This window comes from Cervus elaphus, chromosome 21, assembly GCF_910594005.1.
Source record: "Cervus elaphus chromosome 21, mCerEla1.1, whole genome shotgun sequence".
Lineage (NCBI taxonomy): Eukaryota > Metazoa > Chordata > Mammalia > Artiodactyla > Cervidae > Cervus > Cervus elaphus.
Window position 1 is genome coordinate 27413714 of NC_057835.1, and position 22824 is coordinate 27436537.

At 41.0% G+C, this 22824-nt stretch overlaps 1 pseudogene; it reads right to left on the minus strand.

Annotated features, from left to right (window-relative positions):
- Window positions 1-15128: 15128 nt before the first annotated feature.
- Window positions 15129-15863, minus strand: LOC122679089 (annotated as a pseudogene).
- Between the last annotated feature and the right edge of the window lie 6961 nt (window positions 15864-22824).

The following is a 22824-nucleotide window of genomic DNA, read 5'->3' on the forward strand; positions in this document are numbered from 1 at the left end:
ACTCATAAACTGCTCTTTCCAAAATTTCCTTGAAAACATTCTTCTGACCCCACATGCTGGAGCACTTTCCCTCAGATGGGAGCAGAGGATCCCTGAGTTGTGTCATCATGAACCAACTCTCCTGCAGGCTCCTCCTGGGCATATGGAGCACCAGCCCTGTGCTTCTGCCAAGACCTTCTTGTTCTGCAGTGTCTGGAGCCTCTGGGCTTTAAATGCTTAAGTTCTTCAGGATCATGGTCAGCAAGAAGAGTGTCATTGCATGTAGGTCTCCTGTGCTGGTGAGATCACCACTTGGTAATTGGTTCAGTTAAGAGAAAACAAAACAAACAAACAAACTGTGTCTCTCAGATGTTGGCAAAGAGGTGGCTTCAACATAATGCAAGTCCTTCTTCTGTGAACTAACTACCAGGGAGCTTCCTTTGTCCAAGTTTATTTCCAAAACAAGCTCCAACCTCCCACCTTGAGACGGACGAGAGCTTTAGTGCACACACGTGCGTGCACATACACACATGCATCTCTGGCTGTCTGAAGCTCTAAGCTCAAAGTGTTAGTTGCTCAGTCGTGTCTGACTCTTTGAGACCCCATGGACTTTTCCCCACCAGGCTCCTCTGTCCATGGGATTCTCCAGCAAGAATACTGGAGTGGGTCGCCATTCCCTTCTCCAGGGGATCTTCCTGTCCCAGGGATCGAACCTGGGTCTCTTGCATTGCAGAAAGATTTTTTGCTGTCTGAAATCCCAGTGAATTGTGCCCCCGGCAAGTTAAATGGTGGAGGTGGGAGAGTAGGGTGGAAGGTGAATGCACACCCCAGGAACACCCATGTGTGGGCACACCTTGCCATGAGTTCTTCCAATCTTAATTAAAGGGAATGAGAAGGAGAATTCCACCAGCAGGTTTGAATGTTTTTCTAATACTCAAGTTAGAGATTTTACTAGTTACCTAGGACTGCTGTAACAAAGTACGACAAGCTGGGTGGCTTAAGAAATTTACTGTCTCACAGTTCTGGAGGCCAGGAATCTGAAAACAAGGCAGGGTTGATACCTTCCTGGGGATTCTGGGAGAATCTGTTCCATCCTCCCTCCCAGCGTTTAGCAGTCTCTGGCAGTCCTTGCGTGTCTTGGCTTCTAGAAGCATCACTCTGCTCTCTGTGTGTGCCAGTGTCCAAATTTCCCTCTTTCATGGGGATGTCTGTAATATGTGATTTAAAGCCATATTACTGCAGTAAGGAAGGCTGAGTGCTGAAGAATCAGTGCTTTAGAATTGTGATGCTGGAGAAGACACTTGAGAGTCCCTTGGACTGCAAGAAGATCAAACCAGTCAATCCTAATGGAAATCAACCCTGAATATTCATCGGAAGGACTAATGCTAAAGCTGAAGCTCCGATACTTTGGCCACCTGATGCAAAGAACTGACTCTTTGGAAAAGACTCTGATGCTGGGAAAGATTTAGGGCGGGAGGAGAAATGAGCAACAGAGGATGAGATGGTTGGATGGCATCACTGACTCAATGGACATGAGTTTAAGCAAACTCCAAGAGATAGTGAAGGACAGGAAAGCCTGCAGTCTATGGGGTCGCAAAGAGTCAGACACAACTGAGCAACTGAACAACAACAAAAACTGCAATATGACCTCGTCTGAACTTGATGACACCTGCCAAGACCCCGTTTCCAAATAAAGCTGCATTCACAGGCTCTGAGTAGCTGTGATTTTTGAGTGTGTGCTATTCAATCTAGTGCAGGGACCATTACGTGTTGGGAGACATTGATAAAGCCCCCATCATCAGCATGATGTGCTGCTCAGGAGTCCATGTGCTGCACCTGGCCTGTCTCATCTGTTGTTGCTAAGACAGGAAAGTCATTTAGGTTTTATTTTAGAAATATACGCTATATAATTTTAAATGACTTCTTTCTTTTATTTGATTTTTGAATGGTTATTTTTATTTATTTACTTATTTATTTTTGGCTGTCCTGGATCTTTGTTGCTGCCTGCAGGCTATTCTCTATTTTCGATGAGCAAGGGCTACTCTCTAGTTGCAGTGAGCTGGCTTCTCATTGTGTTGGCTTGTCTTGTTGCAGAGCACGGGCTTAACATATGCAAGCTTCAGTAGTTGTGGCTCATGGGCTCAGTAGTTGCAGGTTCTGGGCTCTAGAGCATAGCTCAATAGTCGTGGAGCATGGGCTTAGTAGCCCTGCAGCATGTGGGATCTTCCTGGATCAGGAATCAAACCCACGTCTCCTGCATTGACAGGCATATTCTTTACAACTGAGCCACCAAGGAAGACCTCACTGCTTTCTTTTACATGAATATTATCCTTTTCCCCACAGGATTGTTTTGCCAGCTTTTAGGAAACAACTCTTATGGGGAAAAGCAGGTTCTCTTTTAGCAGCTTAAATTGAGGAAGAAATTCCAGATACGTATACCTACCCACATGTTTTTTTGCAACTAACTCTGGTCATGTCTACATTTTCCCAGGAGTTTGAATATTACCTTATTTTACATTTTTAGTGGTTGCTCTAGAGTAGTTCGCAATATACATTTACCAGTACTCCAAGTCCACTTTCAAATAACACTGTATTGCTTCATGAGCAGTATGAATCTTTCCCAAAATCAGGAAAAGATTGAAGGCAGAAGGAGAAGGAGGCAGCAGAGGATGAAATAGTTGGATGGCATCAACAACTCAATGGACATGAATTAGAGTAAACTCCTGGAGATAGTAAAGGACAGAGGAGCCTGGCATGCTGCAGTTCATGGGTCACAAAGAGTCAGACACGACTTAGTGACTGAACAACAACAATGCGTAAGTATATATATGTGTGTATATATATCATTGTTTAGTCACTAAGTTGTGTCCGACTTTTGGCAACTCCATGAACTGCAGCATGCCAGGCTCCTCTGTCCTTTACTATCTCTAGGAGTTTGCTCAAACTCATGTCCATTGAGTCAGTGATGCCATTCAACAGTCCAATATATATATACATATACATTGACATGTATATATATGTATGTATACATAATCAAATACATGGTATTATTTTGAACAAACAGGTCAATCTACAATAGGGAAAATAAAACTTTTTGTTTACCTTGACTTATTCCTTCCTTGATACTCTTCCTTTCTTTATGTGGATCTTAATTTCTGACCTACATCATTTTTTTTCTCTCTAAAGAATTTTTTAAAACATTTCTTGCAAGGCAGGTCTCCTGGTTATGGATTTCTTCAATGTTTGTTTACCACAAAAATCTTATTTCTTCTTCACTTTTGAAGGATAATTTCAAAAGTACAGAATTTTAGATTGGTGGGGAATTTTTTCTCTACACTTATTTCACTCACTCTTTTCTGGCTTGATGGTTTCTAAGGAGAAGTTGTTGATATGATAATTTTTGTCTTTGCTCCTCTATATGCAATATGATTTTTTCCCTCAGGCTTCTTCCAAGATTTGGTACTTTATCTTTGATTTTCTGCAGTTTGAATATGATAGTCTCCACTGTAGTTTTATTTGCATTTATCCTCTTTTCTTTTCTCTTATCTTTCTTGTTCTGTAGTTTGGTGTCTGATGTTAATTTTGGAAAAGTCTCAGTCATTATTGCTTCAAATATTACTTCTATTTCTTTCTCTTTTTTTCCTTAAGGTATTTTCATTATGTGTATGTATACTTTTTACAGTTTTCCTACAGATCTTTTTCCTACTTTGCTGAGATGTTGTAAGGATTCAATGAAGCAATATATTCAAAATGCTTAGCACAAAGCCTAGAACATAATGCATGCATGCTAAGTTGCTTCAGTTGTGTCTGACTCTGTGCGACCCTGTGGACTATGACCTGCCAGGGTCCTCTGTCCATGGGATTCTCCAGGCAAGAATATTGGAGTGGGTAGCTATTCCTTCCTCCAGGGGATCTTCCTGATCCAAGGATCAAACCCGCGTCTCCTGCACGGTGGGTTTATTCTTTACCATTGAGCCACCAGTACCTAGCACTAAAACTGGAGGAACTCTGCATGCTGTCTCTAATAGAAAAGCAAAAGATGAGCAGTGGTCACAGCAGTTCTTGAATTTATAGCACTTTATTAGAATTTTAAGAGGTGAAGTCATATTTAATTCTGTCTGGATAAGAAAGCAATGCTTTAGCAGTGGGTATAACTATTGAAGTGTTTTAGGTAGGGACAAAGCAATTTAATTTCCATAGACTATTAAAGTTGATTCCTGAGTTATTAGTCTCTAGGTCACCAAGAAAATGATCATTCATTTTACCAACAGTTTAAAGTTTGGTACATTATAGTCCTCAGATTCTTTTTCTATTTGAAACTTACTTGCAATTATTTTTCTCCCTTAAACCATGAAAGTTCCTTCCAACAACTCATGGGAGTTTTTCAGAATTTTCAAGAGCAAGTAGTATCCATTTACTTTTGTTTTTTCCCCACTCTTAGGTATATACACCAAAGAATCAAAAACAGAAACTCAAATAGGTTAATTGTACACCTATGTTATTAGCAGCATTAGTCATAATAGTCAAAAGGTATTCATTCACAGAAGAATAGACACATGTGGTCCAACCATGCAATGGTATATTATGCAGCCATAAAAAAGAAATGAAGCACTGACACATGTACAGTACAGGTGAGCTTTGAAAACATCATGCTAAGTGAAATAAACCAGACTCAAAAAAAAGAGACAGATACTGTGTGATTCCACTTACATAAGGTACCTAGGATGGGCAAAAATCATGGGGACAGAAAACAGCTTAGGGGATGGGGGAGAGAAAAGCAAGGAGTTTTGCTTAAAGGTGACAGTTTTTTGGGTGATGGAAAAGTTTTGAAGACAGACAGTGGTTATGGCTGCACAACCATGTGAGAGTGGAATTAATGCCACTGAAATTAACACTTTAAAATGATTATGATGGCAAATTTTACATTTTACATACTTTATCAAACACAATAACTGTCATGAAATCTTTCCATGTGAAGCAATAGATAAATTTTAAACACTATATTGATGTCAAATATGCTCCATTAAAAAGAAAAAAACCCAATTCCAAGTAAAGCATGTTTTGAATAAGTATAAATATGTTCTCTGATTGATTATATTCTTTGCAGCCAAAGATGGAGAAGCCCTATACAGCCAGCAAAAACAAGACGGGGAGCTGACTGTGGCTCAGATCATGAACTCCTTATTGCCAAATTCAGACTTAAATTGAAGAAAGTAGGGAAAACCACTAGACTATTCAGGTATGACCTAAATCAAATCCCTTATGATTATACGGTGGAAGTGAGAAATAGATTTAAGGGACTAGATCTGATAGAGTGCCTGATGAACTATGGATGGATGTTTGTGACATTGTACAGGAGACAGGGAGCAAGACCATCCCCAAGAAAAAGAAATGCAAAAAAGCAAAATGCCTGTCTGAAGAGGCCTTACAAATAGCTGTGAAAAGAAGGGAAGCAAAAAGCCAAGGAGAAAAGGAAAGATATACCCATTTGAATGTAGTGTTCCAAAGAATAGCAAGGAGAGAAAAGAAAGCCTTCCTCAGTGATCAGTGCAAAGAAATAGAGGAAAACACCAGAATGGGAAAGACTAGAGATCTCTTCAAGAAAATTAGAGATACCAAAGGACCATTTCATGCATAGAGATACCAAGGGACCATTTCATGCAAAGATGGGCTCAATAAAGGACAGAAATGGTAGGGACCTAACAGAAGCAGAAGATATTAAGAAGAGGTGGCAAGAATACACAGAAGATCTGTACAAAAAAGACCTTCACTACCCAGATAATCACGATGGTGTGATAACTCACCTAGAGCCAGATATCCTGGAATATGAAATCAAGTGGTCCTTAGGGAGCATCACTATGAACAAAGCTAGTGGAGGTGATGGAATTCCAGTTGAGCTAGTTCAAATCCTGAAAGATGATGCTGTGAAAGTGCTGTACTCAACATGCCAGCAAATTTGGAAAACAGCAGTGGCCACAGGACTGGAAAAGGTCCGTTTTCATTCCAATCCCAAAGAAAGGCAATGCCAAAGAATGCTCAAACTACTTCACAATTGCATTCATCTCACACGCTGGTAAAGTAATGCTCAAAATTCCCCAAGCTGGGCTTCAGCAATATGTGAACCGTGAACTTCCAGATGTTCAAGCTGGTTTTAGAAAAGGCAGAGGAACCAGAAATCAAATTGCCAACATTCGATGGATCATTGAAAAAGCAAGAGAGTTCCAGAAAAACATCTATTTCTGCTTTACTGACTGTGCCAAATCCTTTGACTCTGTGGATCACAATAAACTGTGGAAAATTCTTAAAGAGATGGGAATACCAGACCACTTGACTTGCCTCTTGAGAAACCTGTATGCAGGTCAGGAAGCAACAGTTAGAACTGGACATGGAACAACAGACTGGTTCCAAATAGGAAAAGGAGTATGTCAAGGCTCTGTTGTCACCCTGCTTATTTAACTTATATGCAGAGTACATCATGAGAAATGCTGGGCTGGAGGAAGCACAAGCTAGAATCAAGATTGCCAGGAGAAATATCAATAATCTCAGATACACAGATCACACCACCCTTATGGCAGAAAGTGAAGAAGAACTAAAGAGCCTCTTGATGAAAGTGAAAGAGGAGAGTGAAAAAGCTGGCTGAAAGATCAACATTCAGAAAACTAAGATCATGGCATCCAGTCCTGTTACTTCATGGCAAATAGATGGGGAAACAGCGGAAACAGTGGCTGACTTTATTTTTCTGGGCTCCAAAATCACTGCAGATGGTGACTGCAGCCATGAAATTATAAGATGCTTGCTCTTTGGAAGGAAAGTTATGTCCAACCTAGACAGCATATTAAAAAACAGAGACATTACTTTGTCAACAAAGGTCTGTCTCGTCAAGGCTATGGTTTTTCCAGTAATCATGTATGGGTGTGAGAGTTGAATTATAAAAAAAGCTGAGCACTGAAGAATTGATGCTTTTTTTTTTTTTTGAGATTTATTTATTTATTTTTTCAGTGGGTTTTGTCATACAATGACATGAATCAGCAATAGATTTACACGTATTCCCCATTCCGATCCCCCCTCCCACCTCCCTCTCCACCCGATTCCTCTGGGTCTTCCCAGTGCACCAGGCCTGAGCACTTGTCTCATGCATCCCACCTGGGCTGGTGATCTGTTTCACCATAGATAATATACATGCTGTTCTTTCGCAACATCCCACCCTCGTCTTCTCCCACAGAGTTCAAAAGTCTGTTCTGTACTTCTGTGTCTCTTTTTCTGTTTTGCATAAAAGGTTGTCGTTACCATCTTTCTAAATTCCATATATATGTGTTAGTATGCTGTAATGTTCTTTATCTTTCTGGCTTACTTCACTCTGTATAAGGGGCTCCAGTTTCATCCATCTCATTAGAACTGATTCAAATGAATTCTTTTTGATGGCTGAGTAATATTCCATGGTGTATATGTACCACAGCTTCCTTATCCATTCATCTGCTGATGGGCATCTAGGTTGCTTCCATGTCCTGGCTATTATAAACAGTGCTGCAATGAACATTGGTGTGCACGTGTCTCTTTCAGATCTGGTTTCCTCAGTGCGTATGCCCAGAAGTGGGATTGCTGGGTCATATGGCAGTTCTATTTCCAGTTTTTTAAGAAATCTCCACACTGTTTTCCATAGCGGCTGTACTAGTTTGCATTCCCACCAACAGTGTAAGAGGGTTCCCTTTTCTCCACACCCTCTCCAGCATTTATTGCTTGTAGACTTTTGGATAGCAGCCATCCTGACTGGCGTGTAATGGTACCTCATTGTGGTTTTGATTTGCATTTCTCTAATAATGAGTGATGTGGAGCATCTTTTCATGTGTTTGTTAGCCATCTGTATGTCTTCTTTGGAGAAATGTCTGTTTAGTTCTTTGGCCCATTTTTTGATTGGGTCATTTATTTTTCTGGGATTGAGCTGCAGGAGTTGCTTGTATATTTTTGAGATTAATCCTTTGTCTGTTTCTTCAAAAGCTTTTAAGTTTCATTAGGCCCCATTTGTTTAGTTTTGCTTTTATTTCCAGTATTCTGGGAGGTGGGTCATAGAGGATCTTGCTGTCACTTATGTCGGAGAGTGTTTTGCCTATGTTCTCCTCTAGGAGTTTTATAGTTTCTGGTCTTACATTTAGATCTTTAATCCATTTTGAGTTTATTTTTGTGTATGGTATTAGAAAGTGTTCTAGTTTCATTCTTTTACAAGTGGTTGACCAGCTTTCCCAGCACCACTTGTTAAAGAGGTTGTCTTTTTTTCCATTGTATATCCTTGCCTCCTTTGTCAAAGATAAGGTGTCCATAAGTGTGTGGCTTTATCTCTGGGCTTTCTATTCTGTTCCATTGATCTATATTTCTGTCTTTGTGCCAGTACCATACTGTCTTGATGACTGTGGCTTTGTAGTAGAGCCTGAAGTCAGGCAGGTTGATTCCTCCAGTTCCATTCTTCTTTCTCAAGATTACTTTGGCTATTTGAGGTTTTTTGTATTTCCATACAAATTGTGAAATTATTTGTTCTAGTTCTGTGAAAAATACCGTTGCTAGCTTGATAGGGATTGCATTGAATCTATAGATTGCTTTGGGTAGAATAGCCATTTTGACAATATTGATTCTTCCAGTCCATGAACATGGTATGTTTCTCCATCTGTTTGTGTCCTCTTTGATTTCTTTCATCAGTGTTATATAGTTTTCTATGTATAGGTCTTTTGTTTCTTTAGGTAGATATACTCCTAAGTATTTTATTCTTTTTGTTGCAATGGTGAATGGTATTGTTTCCTTAATTTCTCTTTCTGTTTTTTCATTGTTAGTATATAGGAATGCAAGGAATTTTTGTGTGTTAATTTTATATCCTGCAACTTTACTATATTCATTGATTAGCTCTAGTAATTTTCTGGAAGAGTCTTTAGGGTTTTCTATGTAGAGGATCATGTCGTCTGCAAACAGTGAGAGTTTCACTTCTTCTTTTTCTATCTGGATTCCTTTTACTTCTTTTTCGGCTCTGATTGCTGTGGCCAAAACTTCCAACACTATGTTGAATAGTAGTGGTGAGAGTGGGCATCCTTGTCTTGTTCCTGACTTCAGGGGAAATGCTTTCAATTTTTCACCATTGAGGGTGATACTTGCTGTGGGTTTGTCATATATAGCTTTTATTATGTTGAGGTATGTTCCTTCTATTCCTGATTTCTGGAGAGTTTTAATCATGAATGGGTGTTGGATTTTGTCAAAGGCTTTCTCTGCATCTATTGAGATAATCATATGGTTTTTATCTTTCAATTTGTTAATGTGGTGTATTACATTGATTGATTTGCGGATATTAAAGAATCCTTGCATTCCTGGGATAAAGCCCACTTGGTCGTGGTGTATGATTTTTTTTAATATGTTGTTGCATTCTGTTTGCTAGAATTTTGTTAAGGATTTTTGCATCTATGTTCATCAGTGATATTGGCCTGTAGTTTTGTTTTTTTGTGGCATCTTTGTCTGGTTTTGGAATTAGGGTGATGGTGGCCTCATAGAATGAGTTTGGAAGTTTACCTTTCTCTGCAATTTTCTGGAAGAGTTTGAGTAAGATAGGTATTAGCTCTTCTCTAAATTTTTGGTAGGGATTGCATTGAATCTATAGATTGCTTTGGGTAGAATAGCCATTTTGTGAAGCCATCTGGTCCTGGGCTTTTGTTTGCTGGAAGATTTCTGATTACAGTTTCGATTTCCTTGCTTGTGATGGGTCTGTTAAGATCTTCTATTTCTTCCTGGTTCAGTTTTGGAAGGTTATATTTTTCTAAGAATTTGTCCATTTCATCCAAGTTGTCCATTTTATTGGCATAGAGCTGCTGGTAGTAGTCTCTTATGATCCTTTGTATTTCAGTGTTGTCTGTTGTGATCTCTCCATTTTCATTTCTAATTTTGTTAATTTGGTTCTTCTCTCTTTGTTTCTTAATGAGTCTTGCTAATGGTTTGTCAATTTTGTTTATTTTTTCAAAAAACCAGCTTTTAGCTTTGTTGATTTTTGCTATGGTCTCTTTAGTTTCTTTTGCATTTATTTCTGCCCTAATTTTTAAGATTTCTTTCCTTCTGTTAACCCTGGAGTTCTTCATTTCTTCCTTCTTTAATTGGTTTAGGTGTAGAGTTAGGTTATTTATTTGGCTTTTTTCTTGTTTCTTGATGTAAGCCTGTAATGCTATGAACCTTCCCCTTAGCACTGCTTTTACAGTGTCCCATAGGTTTTGGGTTGTTGTGTTTTCATTTTCATTCGTTTCTATGCATATTTTGATTTCTTTTTTGATTTCTTCTATGATTTGTTGGTTATTCAGAAGCGTGTCATTTAGCCTCCATATGTTTGAATTTTTAACAATTTTTTTCCTGTAATTGAGATCTAATCTTACTGCACTGTGGTCAGAAAAGATGACTGGAATGATTTCAATTTTTTTTAATTTTCCAAGGCCAGATTTATGGCCCAGGATGTGATCTATTCTGGAGAAGGTTCCGTGTGCACTTGAGAAAAAGGTGAAGTTGATTGTTTTGGGGTGAAATGTCCTATAGATATCAATTAGGTCTAGCTGGTCCATTGTGTCATTCAAGGTTTGTGTTTCCTTGTTAATTTTCTGTTTAGTTGATCTATCCATAGTTGTGAGTGGGGTATTAAAGTCTCCCACTATTATTGTGTTAGTATTAATTTCCTCTTTCATACTCGTTAGCGTTTGCTGTACATATTGCGGTGCTCCTATGTTGGGTGTATATATATTTATAATTGTTATATCTTCTTCTTGCATTGATCCTTTGATCATTATGTAGTGTCCTTCTTTGTCTCTTTTCACATCCTTTATTTGAAAGTCTATTTTATCTGATATGAGTATTGCGACTCCTGCTTTCTTTTGGTCTCTGTTTGCGTGAAATATATTTTTCCAGCCCTTCACTTTTAGTCTGTATGTGTCTCTTGCTTTGAGGTGGGTCTCTTGTAGACAGCATATATAGGGGTCTTGTTTTTGTATCCCTTCAGCCAATCTTTGTCTTTTGGTTGGGGCATTCAACCCATTTACATTTAAGGTAATTATTGATAGGTGTGGTCCCGTTGCCATTTACTTTGTTGTTTTGGGTTCACGTTTATACAACCTTTCTGCATTTCCTATCTAGAGAAGATCCTTTAGCATTTGTTGAAGAGCTGGTTTGGTGGTGCTGAACTCTCTCAGCTTTTGCTTATCTGTAAAGCTTTTGAATTCTCCTTCATATCTGAATGAGATCCTTGCTGGGTACAGTAATCTGGGTTGTAGGTTATTCTCTTTCATTTCTTTCAGTATGTCCTGCCATTCCCTTCTGGCCTGGAGGGTTTCTATTGAAAGATCAGCTGTTATCCTTATGGGAATCCCTTTGTGTGTTATTTGTTGTTTCTCCCTTGCTGCTTTTAATATTTGTTCTTTGTGTTTGATCTTTGTTAATTTGATTAATATGTGTCTTGGGGTGTTTCGCCTTGGGTTTATCCTGTTTGGGACTCTCTGGGTTTCTTGGACTTGGGTGGCTATTTCCTTCCCCATTTTAGGGAAGTTTTCAGCTATTATCTCCTCGAGTATTTTCTCATGGTCTTTCTTTTTGTCTTCTTCTTCTGGGACTCCTATGATTCGAATGTTGGGGCGTTTCACATTGTCCCAGAGGTCCCTGAGGTTGTCCTCATTTCTTTTGATTCTTTTTTCTTTTTTCTTCTCTGCTTCATTTATTTCCACCATTTTATCTTCTACCTCACTTATCCTATCTTCTGTCTCCGTTATTCTACTGTTGGTTCCCTCCAGAGTGTTTTTGATCTCATTCATTGCATTATTCATTTTTAATTGACTTTTTTATTTCTTCTAGGTCTTTATTAAACAGTTCTTGCATCTTTTCAATCTTTGTCTCCAGGCTATTTATCTGTAACTCCATTTTGTTTTCAAGATTTTGGATCATTTTTATTATCATTATTCTAAATTCTTTTTCAGGTAGATTCCCTATCTCCTCCTCTTTTGTTTGACTTGGTGGGCATTTTTCATGTTCCTTTACCTGTTGGGTATTTCTCTGCCTTTTCATCTTGTTTAGATTGCTGTGTCTGGAGTGGGCTTTCTGTATTCTGGAGGTCTGTGGTTCCTTTTTATTGAGGAGGTTTTACCCAGTGGGTGGGGTTAGATGATTGGCTTGTCAAGGTTTCCTGGTTAGGAAAGTTTGCGTCGGTGTTCTGGTGTGTGGAACTTGATTTCTTCTCTTTGGAGAGCAATGGAGTGCTCAGTAATGAGTTTTGAAATGGGTCTATGTGTTAGGTGTGACCTTGGGCAGCCTGTATGTTGACATTCAGGGCTATGTTCCTGCGTTGCTGGAGAATTTGCATGGTATGTCTTGTTCTAAAACTTATTGGCTCTTGGGTGGTGGTTGGTTTCAGTGTAGGTATGGAGGCTTTTGGACGGTCACTTATTACTTAAAGTTCCATGTAGTCAGGAGTTTTCTGGTGTTCTCCGGTTTTGGGCTTAAGTCTCCTGCCTCTGGATTTTAGTTTTAGTCTTTCTGTAGTCTCAGGACTTCTCCAACTATACAGCACTGATAATAAAACTTCTAGGTTAATGGTGAAAAGATTCTGCCCCGTTAGGGACACCCAGAGAGGTTCACAGAGTTACATGAAGAAGAGGAGAGGGAGGAGGGAGATAGTGATGAGCAGGAGGAGAAAAAGGGGGACTCAGGAGGAGAGAGACAGATCTACGCAGTTGTCTATTCCCAGAGTGTTCTCCGTAGCCCAGACACCCACCAAGATTCACAGAATTGAATTGGGAAGAGAAGGGGAAAGGAAGAAATAGAGGTGTTCTGAGGTAGGAAACAGAGAGTCAAGATTGGGAGAGAATAATCAACACACTCCTGAATAAAAATGGGAACTGAATATTGGATTCTTAAATGTTCACAATTTATACCATATATTGAAAAACAAAAATTAAAAATCTAGAGTAGAGATTAGACTCTTAAAAATACTATATTAAAAACCAAAACCAAAACACACACAGAAAAATTTTAAAAATATATATGAAGTTCAGTTTAAAAAATAGGGCTTCTCTTCTTTTTTTTTTTGGTAAGGTTATAGTGTATTGAAAATGGAAATTAAGAGTAGTAGAGGAGTACTAGAGGACTTTAAAAGAAATAAAAGAAAAAGAAAAATAGAAAATAGAAGAGAAAAAGGAGAAAAAAAGAAAAAAAATTTCCTTAATTAAAAAAATCATAAAAATCTATGAAAATGAAAGTCAAGGAGTAATGGGGGAGTAATAGGGAATTTTAAAGGAAAATAAAAGAGAAAAAATAAAAAAGAAAAAATTAAAAAAAAATTTTTTTTCTTATAAAAAAAATAGTAAAAATATATCTAGGAATTTCTCTGGAGCTGTTGCGGTCAGTGTCGGTTCGGCTCAGTTTCAGATATCTCCTCGTTCCAGCTTACACTTCTCGATATCTACAGGCCTCTTCCGGTGTAATCGGTGTTTTCTACAGGGATTTTAATCTGTTGCACCGCTTTCTTCTGAAGCGGTTCCCTTTGTTTATTTGGCTTCTGTTTGCCGGTCTCTTCAGAGCCTCATTTCCGCCCTGACACAGGCGGGCGGAGGTGGACTCTTATTCAGGTAGCTAGTTCCGTCGCTCTGCGGGGAGGGGCTGGCGCTGCGGGGAGAGGCTGGCGCTGCTTTCTCCGTCTGCGCTGCTCAGGATCCCGGCTGCTCTATATGGAGAGCGCCGCGCGCTGTGCGCGGTTCCAGCCCTCGGGTGTTCCACAAAAGCGCGGAACAAAAGGCTGTGTCCGCTCTTGTGCCTTCCCCGTCAGAGCGGTCCAGGCAGCCAGGAGCTTGACAGGCGCACTCTCCCCAGGTGCGGCGCGCCCACTACCTTCCGCGGTCCCAATCTCGGTTTCCGCCGGCGCCAGTCGGGTGCGTGCGCCTTCTGCCCTCCGTCCCCAGCCCCAGTCCCTGCCCGCGCCGGTCGGGTGCCTGCGCCCTGTGTCTCGCCGCGACCTGCTCCCGCCTCCGGCGGGTCTGGGCCGGTCCGCAGTCTGCGAGCTCTTCTCTGGACTTTCTCGGTCCCTTAGTTCTGCGAACGGCCGGCAGCGTGTTCGGGCCGGTTAATTTTCTCTCTCTTCCCTGCTCTCCCACAGTTCAAGTTGGCAACTCACAAAAGCTCCCTCCGATTTGCCTCAGGGCACTCAGGCCCGGACCCTACCCCAAGCAATGCCGCCCGCTCCTCTCCGTGCCGCCCCCACTTGCTGGTGGCGGATGCGGGTGTCTGGGGTACTTTTCTGCTGAGAGTTGCATTTAGGCAGGTAACCTGTGGGTTTTACTTATTGTTTCCCTCCCAGTCAGGTTGCCCTCCTAGATTCAAACACTTCCCCCAGGCCCGCCAGTGCGAGGGTTTCCCGGTGTCTGGAAACGTCCTCTAAAGACTCCCTTCCCGGGATGGATCTCAGTCCTTAGCTCTTTTGTCTCACTTTTTATCTTTTATATTTTGTCCTACCTCCTTTCGAAGACAATGGGCTGCTTTCCTGGGCGCCTGATGACCTCAGCTAGCGATCAGAAGTTGTTTTGTGAAGTTTGCTCTGCGTTCAGATATTCTTTTGATGATTTTGTAGGAGAGAAAGTGGTCTCCCTGTCCTACTCCTCCGCCATCTTGAGAATTGATGCTTTTGAACTGTGGTGTTGGAGAAGACTCTTGAGAGTCCCTTGGACTGCAAGGAGATCCAACCAGTCCATCCTAAAGGAGATCAGTCCTGAATGTTCACTGGAAGGACTGATGTTGAAGCTGAAATTCCAATACTTTGGCCACCTGATGCAAAGAGCTGACTCATTTGAAAAGACCTTGATGCTGGGAAAGATTGAGGGCAGGAGGAGAAGGGGATGACAGAGGATGAGATGGTTGAATGGCATCACCGACTCAATGGATATGAGTGTGAGTAAATTCCGGGAGTTGGTGATAGACAGGGAGGCCTGGCGTGTGGCAGTCCATGTTGTCGCAAAGAGTCGGACATGATTGAACGACTGAACTGAAATAAATCTATGCAGATCAGTTTCCAAAGCAGAAAGAAATCTGACCAGAATTTGACTGACCCCACTGCAGTGGCTCAGGGGAACTGGGAGACCACTCGTTGCGATGGTGGAGTCCTAAGGCTAACCAGTATTAGAGGAATGAACCATAATACACAATGTGGTTGGGTGTCTGAGGTCATCAGTGGAGCTCCACACTGTGAGCAAGGACCTGTGGAGAACTGAAGCTCCTACCTTGTTAATGATTCCTCTGTTTTCAACAACTCCTTCAGCACCAACTATGACAAGGTCCACTTTCTCCATGATGTAGCCAACTGCAGCATCAGGGACCACAGTGAAGGGGACACTGAGGTGGCAGAGGGCTTTGGCCATCTTCTTACCTGATAAGTCAGGCTGTGACTCTGTAATGTACACCCTGAAATGCTTCTTGGTGCCAGGGCAGCTTCCAAGACACTCAGGACCACTCTGGGGTAGGAGGTGTGTGTTAATATTCTTGCCCCATCTTTGCTCAAAGTATGGCACAGATCTGCAATTTTATTTCTCGACAGTGATAGTCTCCTGAGGAAAATCTCTCCCCGCTCCTCATGATCTTTTTACATTTGGAGTAATCAGAGTATTCCAGGGAGGGAAGGCTGCTGAAGCCCAGGAAGAGCTCACCGCCCGACAACATGGCCTCTGAAGAGCATGCCACAGGGTTTCTGTGGCCCTGGTGAGATTCGCCCTCAGGGCCTGGGTTGTCGCCCCTGCATCTCTTCTCAAGTACTCCATCAAAGCCCAGATGGCAGCTACTGCTGAGGCCATGTCAGGATCTTCTTTGAGCTGAGACTTAAAGTATTCGATTAACTCCTTGTTGTCCATGGTGCCCTGTGGACCATGGAGCCTGAGAGGCTCTGAGCCACGCACGAGGCCTGATTAGGTCCCGCCATCGTGTGGACTCCAACCACACTGACTAACAGCGTGAGGCCTGGCTCTGCACTCCACTTCTCTCCATCAACTTTTAAAATGCATGATTTTTTTTCCCCTCTGCACCATTTGTGTATGTGGATATTGTACTTTTCACAAAAATGGTATTTCATGTTAGGTACTGTTTCGTAACTTCCATATTTTACATAGAGGAGTATTTCATATATTACACATTCTCATGTATAGTAGTCTTCTGAGATTGACATAACAAATTGCTATAAACTTGGCTTAGAGCAACAAAAATTAATTCTCTCACAATTCTGGAGGCCATAGGTCTGAAACAAGATGGAGTAGGGCCATGGTCCCAAGGAGGGCTCCGAGAGGACTCCTTCCTTTTCTCTTCCAGCTTCTGGGGATGCAGGCGTTCCTTGGCTTAAGGCTGCATGTCTGGGTGGACATATCTTTCAGGGACTAGCATTCAACCCACTGGGGCGTCCCAGGTGATAAAGAACCCACCTGCAATGCAGGAGATGCAAGAGATGCAGGTTCTATCCCTGGTTGTGAAGAGACCCTGGAGAAGGAAATGGCAACCCACTCCAGTATTCTTGCCTGGGAAATCCCACGGGCAAAGGACCCTGGCGGGCTACAGGTCATGCAGTCACAAATAGTTAGACATGATTGAGCACTCGTGATGAGTGCTGACCCCAAGACAGCCAGATGGCTGTGCCAAGGTATTTTACTTACCAAATCCTCAGTTTCTTCAACACATGGGAGAAATGCACAGAAACACTGTAACTTAAAACTTCAAAAAGCTTGATGATAACATTCTCTCACTCCAGTCTGGACTTGGATTTGAAGGGATTTTAATCACCATGTCCCTTGTTCCTAATCTCCAGCCTCTGTTTTTCAAGTCTCTCAGCACTGGTTTAAGGAACACAATTTTTCTTTTAGAAGCATTTAGTGGAAAACATTGTGTTCCTTTCTAATTTATAAGAAAACACTTGAGGAAAAAGACTTGCCTTAAATGAGTTATGAGACCAGTGTTCAGCTTGAACTTTCTTCCTTAGCTAAAATGAATTCCATTTTCTCCTTTTCAAGCTGTACTATATCTTCTTCCTTGTATGTCAAATTAATCTTTCTCCTTAAAATTGCAATCAGAGAGAACACTTAGTTTGTTTCAGTCAAGAATGTGCTGGACTAAACAAAGCATATGCTTTCTTTGAGGTTCTATTCAACAAACTTGAAGATATTGACTACTGAGAGCCAATAAAACAACAGATCATCACATCCTTTTAGGAACATGGCATTGGGAGTGGTGGTTCTGATTCTCATTTCACAAAGAACACTTCCAATTAACTGGCTGGATTTACTTGCAGAGGGTTGACATATATACTGAGTATGGCTTCTTACATTTGAAGTATTAGTTATAATATATGCATACCAAATCAAAAAAGTATATTATAGGACAAAATGAAAACCAGCTAGTAGTTTGACTTTTGCCAAACATTTCTTAATATATAAAATGTTAAGCTTTACCACTTGAAAATTCTACAACTTCCAACCTCTTTATTATTCACCAATGCTTGGAAACTCTGCTTTACCCATTTTCCATGAGAAGACTCAAGAATATTGACTGTATCCTATATGAGGAAGACTATTGACTACTATTCTATCTTATTTATTTTTGGTCCTGGAAGTGAATACATCTCATTGAAAAGATCTAAATAACAGAGAACTATTTAAAATAGAAAAGTCAAGTCTTCCTCTGATGTCTCACTCCATCTTCAACCTCTCACTGATGGCCATGTACTTTATAATCCATTTTTATGAAATGTTCAGAATAGACTACTAAATCAGGACAGGAAGTGGACTAGTGGTTGCCTAGGGCTAGGCAGGGTAGGGGCATAGGGGTCATTGGGTATGGGGTCTTCTTTCGGGCTCATGATAGTTGCCCAACTCTGTAAATGCATTAGAATCCATTAAATTTTACTTGTAAGTGGGTGAAGTTTTTTGGTTTGTGGGTTTCATCTCTAAGGGGCTCTTTTTTGGAAAGAGAAAAGTTAAAGGATACAGATACATGGAAAGGTACACAACTAAGGAATTATAGCAAATAAGGTGTCTTCTGGATGAGAATAGCAGAGTATGCTCTGAAGAGTGATTAGGAGTTGGTCTGGCTGAGGTGGAGAAAGGATGGAAGTGGAGATGTAGGCAGAGGAAACAATAGGTGCAGAACCAGCATGTCTAGTGCATAGTGGGCTGGATGTGTGGAGATATGACATGTTGGGTGGTAAGAAATGAGATTGGAGGGCAAAGAAAGGACTAGAACACGAAGGGCTAATGCCATGCTAATAAATTAGGACTTTGTCCAGAAAGCACTGTGAGATGTTAGTTTAAAGCTGAGAAATAACATGGTTATATTTTTCTGGTTGTAGCATAGTCACTTATGTAGCAGCACTGGAGCTGGTTTGAGCAGGACTAAGGAGGCAGGCAGGTTGGAGATTGTGTAGTGATCCAGGAGGGGCTTGATTGAGGGCAGGACCACAAAGTCTTCAAATGGACTAGAGCTTTCATGGACTCTCAGACCACACTCTAGTCCATGTTGATATCAACTGTTGACACCTGCAGGTCTACCAAATAGGAAAACTCCTTGTTACATTCATAAACAAAGAATGTTGTTTTGAGGTATCAAGATCTAAAGATTCTACTTCCATACCTGGTGTTCATTGCCCCCAAATTAAGGACATAGAGATAGTCATCACCCATCACACAAGATATCCGGGTTATATGTGTCATCTGAGACAAACTCACTTCCACGAAGAGACTGAGCAGGCTGATTACAGACTCATTCCATTGCACATATCTGAGTTACAAAAGGAAAGTGATCAACAACTTTTCTCTCAACTGTTTAGTCTACTTCAGGTTCTATTGAGTTTTTGTGATTATCAAGTGCAGACTTTTTATATTCTAATTTCAAAAATATAAAGAATTATTCAAAAAATGTTCACTGTGAAGCTAGCCAGACACCAGTTACAACCTGTACTGACCATGGCATTGAGCCTACTGTACTTGTTCTTAAGGACACAGAGGAGAGAGAAGAATGACACTCCAAGGGCCTTGAGAGCCAGATGGATGATTTGATACCTATTAGCTGGCTATTTGTGGTGTTTCAAAATAGTTGTTACATCATAAGGGGCCAAAGTTCTATTGGTGATTAACCTGTGTGGACATTTTAGCAAAACAATGAGTGGAGAAAAGTATTATGCCACCTGAATTTATGCAGTGTCTTCCCCTAATTTTTACTCTATCCAATCAATCATTCAGTTAGTTCAGTTCAGTCACTCAGTCGTGTCCAACTCTTTGTGACCACATGGACTGCAGCACACCAGGCTTCCCTGTCCATCACCACCTCCCGGAGTTTACTCAAACTCATGTCCATAGAGTCGGTGATGCCATCCAACCATCTCATCCTCTGTTGTCCCCTTCTCCTCGTGCCTTCAATATTTCTGAGCATTAGGGTCTTTTCCAATGAGTCAGTTCTTTGCATCAGGTGTCCAAAGTATTCAATCAACCATTACTGTGTGTGAATTAATAAATAGGGGCTTCCCTGGTAGCTCAGCTGGTAAAGAATCTGCCTGCAATGCAGGAGACCCTGGTTTGATTCCTGGGTCAGGAAGATCTGCTGGAGCATGGATAAATGCCATGATCCTCACTGTACAGATTAGGTATTATTAAGTAATTTGTTGAAAGTTGGCAATAGGACAAAGACTTCATCATTTTCAATTACAGGAAACTCATTACCATTTTCCTTGGATGGCTCAATTGCTGGCAACATTTGTTAACACTTCTCATGTTCCCTATATCTTGATTTGTTTCTTAGAGTTACTCAAAACTGAATGAAACATTCTTCAAATATTTGGACATGGATGATGTGTTTTCTCTGCTTTTCTCATCCTTAGGCTAGACAAACCCAGGGAGATCTCACTTTCTTTGTGACATGATTCAGGCTCCTGCCATCTGCCTTTGGGCACATCTTTGTCTGCCTAGACCCTTCATAAAATACGCCTTTGAGAACTGAACACAACACAGCAGACAAAATAAAATAAAAATGAGCAATCTCAATTGCAGTCTATTTTTCAGCTCAACTCAAAGCACATCTGCTGCTTAGTCAATCCCCAGTTGGTTGAAACAGTGACTACCCACGTGTTCAATGTCAGGTTAGCAATAAGTTCTTACTAATTTGCTCAGTTGGTGCCTTAGCATGAAAGGCTGACTCTTTCTGTTTCCCAGGACAGTCTGCATCCTGAGTCCTGGCCATAATCCTCATCTGAGAATAGTGCTATTTCTCAAGCAACTGTTTTCCAGCAGAAATCTGGCCATTCTAAGAAAATGTTAACAAACTCATAAAGGCACTTGCAGTTTGATTTTTTATGTTCAGTATAATCTGGCCTCATAGTTCTTATAATTATCTAAATATTAAAAAACAAGACATGTCATTGAGAAACACTATTAATTATATATTTAAGTAACTTATTTAGTCATCTATTTGATAATTTATTTAGTAACTGTTTTATCACTTAGCTTAGCTAGTACATCTTACCTTTGTCTATTTAACAATAATCTGAGTCTGATGAATAATATTGGAAAGTTAATTGCTCACTATGTGATAGTCCATGTGTATAACATTTTAAGATAGAACTACAATGCTCTGTGATGACCTTTAGGAATGGGATGGGGGGAGATGGCCAAAGTTTTGGAGCTTCAGCTTCTGCATCAGTCCTTCCAGTGAATATTCAGGGTTGATTTAATTTAAGATTGACTGACTTCCTTAGAACTGGTTTGATCTTGCAGTCCAAGAGAATCCCAAGAGGCTTCTCCAGTCCCACAATTCGAAAGCATCAATTCTTTGGTGTTCAATCTTTTTTTAACCTTTCATTTATTATTACTAGCACTTTGAAGTTCTCTACTACTACCAGTGAACTCAAATGCTTTATGGGTTTGGAAATGCTAAGTACTTGCAGCATCTAAATACAAAAGAATTCTAAGTTCTTGTAAGCCTCCCAGACATCAGCTATTCATCTATTTAATATTTTTAGAATGGATGTGTGTTGAGGGTCTATTATGCCCCAATCTTGTGCTGGAGTAAAAGGAAAAGTGATAACTGAGTCAGTTCCTCTTTTTGAGGCACTTCTCATGGTTTGTAAGAGGGAGTGATCAATGCAGTTACCATAGGACAAGGAGATATTTGCAATGGCATAGTCATGGGGTATTTTGGGAGCTCTGAGGCAGAAACCTAGCCCAGTCTGGGGGATGAGTCAGGCCCAGTCAGGCCAAGGTGGGAGAAGTACTCTGACACTGCAGGCTACCCGAGCAAAGGCACAGGGCATAAAGCTGCATCATGCTTGGGAGGGAAGCCAAAGAGGTCGACCTTGCCTTTTGCACACTGCACTGTGAAAGCTGTGGAAAATCAGCTAATTTAAGAAGTAATAAAGATAAAAGAGTTTGGGTTAGAGGTTTATTTAGGATGGGCAATGAGAAAGGAGGAACTGAGGCTGACCATCCCCACCCCTGCATTCCCCCAACTGGCCTGGTGGTGTTTTGTGCCTGCTCAGTCATGTCTGACTCTTTGCAACCCCATGGACTGTAGGCCACCTGGTTCCTCTGTCCATGGGATTTCCAGGCAAGAATACAGGGTAGCCATTTCCTCCTCCAGGGGATCTTCCCACCCCAAGGATCAAATCCATGTTTCCTGCATCTCCTGCGTTGGCAGGAGGACTCTTTACCACTGTGCCACCTGGAAAGGTGGTGATGACTGAACTAGGGAATATGGAAAGAGCAGGCTTGGGAGGAAAATGCTGTCAGTGTGTTCACGATATAGATGGTATATTAGTGGGGTAATTGCCTATGAGATGCTGTGTTCAATGGGGAAAAAGTCTGCATAGAATTAGGAGCTGCTCACAGAGGGAAAGCAGCTGAGACCATTTGTGGGTGAGTGGATGGGTGGAGGGGATCTCAAGGGATCACCAACTCTTAGGGATGAGGAGGTTGTTTACGTGTCTGATTCAGAAAAATAACACTTTGGGACATTCCTGATGGTCCAGTGGCTAAGAAATGGTGAGCATGGAGGCTGCTTGATGTATGTTCTAGTCCCCAGATAATAGCTGTTATCGTCTTTGCAAGAAATCAGAGTTGCCCTTTAATTTCCCATACAGATGATACACTGATATATTTTTACCCTATAGCTTATCAGAGGATATTAATCAGTTGCTGACATATAAGAAGACTTCAGAAGCATAAAACTCAATATATATTTAAAAGGAGTTACCGGGACTTCCCTGGTGGCCCAGTGGCTAAGACGCTGAGCTCCCAATACAGGGGGCCCGCGTTTTGATCCATGGGTCAGGGAATTAGATCCCACATGCCCCAACTAAAGATCCCTCATGCTGCAACGAAGACTGAAGATTCTGAGTGCTGCAACATGGCTGATAAATAAGTAAAGTGTATTTATTTTTAAAAAGTCAAACTTTGGCTTCCTTTAAGATAAGGACTTTTGATAGACAGAATAGGCAAGGAAAAGACAAGGAAAGGGCTTCTCTCCAGAGCTTCTAAGAAGGAGTGCAGTTCTGCTGACTCCTCAACTTGAACTCAGTGAGTTCAAGGTCTCTTAGACAATAAATCTCTGTTGTTTTGAGCCACTGAGTTCTACCCCTGGGTCAGGAAGATCCCCTGGAGGAGGAAATGGCAACCTGTTCCAGTATTCTTGCCTTGGAAATCCCACAGACAGAGGAGCCTGGTGGGGTGCAATCCATTGGGTTGCACAAGTCAGACACAACTTAGTGACTGAACGATGAAAAACAACAAACATGTTTGTGACATAAGAGTAGAAAATTAATTAATTAGTGAATTAATCAATATGGGA